Source organism: Phacochoerus africanus, chromosome 6, assembly GCF_016906955.1.
Source record: "Phacochoerus africanus isolate WHEZ1 chromosome 6, ROS_Pafr_v1, whole genome shotgun sequence".
Lineage (NCBI taxonomy): Eukaryota > Metazoa > Chordata > Mammalia > Artiodactyla > Suidae > Phacochoerus > Phacochoerus africanus.
The window spans coordinates 92,422,359-92,423,643 of record NC_062549.1 but is presented as its reverse complement, the minus strand read 5'-3'; the positions used below and the strand labels follow the sequence as shown (position 1 = coordinate 92,423,643).

General features: G+C 45.8%; 1 non-coding gene across 1 annotated transcript; it reads left to right on the top strand.

Annotated features, from left to right (window-relative positions):
• Positions 1-483: 483 nt before the first annotated feature.
• LOC125130223 (U6 spliceosomal RNA) lies at positions 484-585 on the top strand. The gene has a single exon (XR_007135714.1). It is a non-coding gene; the product is annotated as a U6 spliceosomal RNA (small nuclear RNA).
• Positions 586-1,285: the final 700 nt, after the last annotated feature.

Genomic DNA, 1,285 nt, shown 5'->3' with positions numbered 1-1,285 from the left:
CAGGCCAAGTGCCTTTATGGGTCAAGTTTGAGCTCTTCCCTTTGTTAGACAATTGAAGGGAGCCATTCTGATCTAAAGATTAAGACAAGCACTAGCTGGGATGTGGGCAAGCATGTAGGCATTTACGGATTAGGGTCTGTGATTAAGGGGGAAGGTTAATCATTTGAGTGGGGTGTAGGTGAGGCAGGTCCTGGTCAATCAGGGGATGGAGAGAGAGCAAGCAAACCGCCATCTTGACCTCCATGTTGAGTGTCCTGATCATGCAGGCGGGTTCAAGGCCCAGCGAAGTGTTTGTCCAGGGAGAGTTAAAGAGCGGTGGTAGGAAATCCTCTTGGAAGAAAGATAGGGGAGTCCTCTTGCGGTGCAGTTAAGGATCTGCATTGTCACTGCAGTGACTTGGGTTGCTGCTGTGGAGTGGGTTCAACCCCTGGCTGGGGAACTTCCACACGCTGCACCTGCAGCCAAAAAAGAAAGGATAGGTGCTTGCTTTGGTAGCAGATATACTAAAATTGGAACAATCTAGAGATTAGCATGGCCCCTGTAAAAAAGGGTGATCTGCAAATTTGTGAAGTGCTCCACATTTATTCTTTTTTTTTTTGCTTTTTTTAGGGCTGCACTTGTGGCATATGGAAGTTCTCAGGCTAGGGGTCAAATCGGAGCTGCAGCTGCCTACCTACGCCACAGACACAGCCACAGCCACAGCAACACAGGATCCAAGCCATATCTGCAACCTATACCGCAGCTCATCGCAACACCAGATCCTTAACCCACTGAGCAAGGCCAGGGATCGAACCCACATCCTCATGGATGCTAGGCAGGTATGTAACCTGCCGAACCACAACGGGAACTCCCATTTTAAAAAGGAAGGAAGGAAGGGAGAAAGACAGGGTCTGACAGATCCTGTGAGGACTTGTAAGCCATTAAAAGGACTTTGGAAATTATTCTGAGATGGAAAATGTAGTAAGTCGAGCCATAGGAAACTGCTGTTTTTTGTAGGTCAGAAATGGTTGAACATCAGCAGTTTTACATGGTTCAACCTAATAGATGTAAACATGCAGTATTGTTAATTTATTATTGCTATTTAAAAAAAAAACCGAGGCTTTTCTATTATTTTGGCAGGATTAATTGGAAGACATTTCTCCCTTCTATTGAGCATGAATCTGCCTTCTTGCAATTTTCTCCCATCGGCTATAATTCTGCCTTCGGGGCAATGCTGTCTGTCTGCGGTCGGCAGCCCCCTCTTTCCCAAACAACCATTTTGATATTGAAAAGTATTTGTCATCTT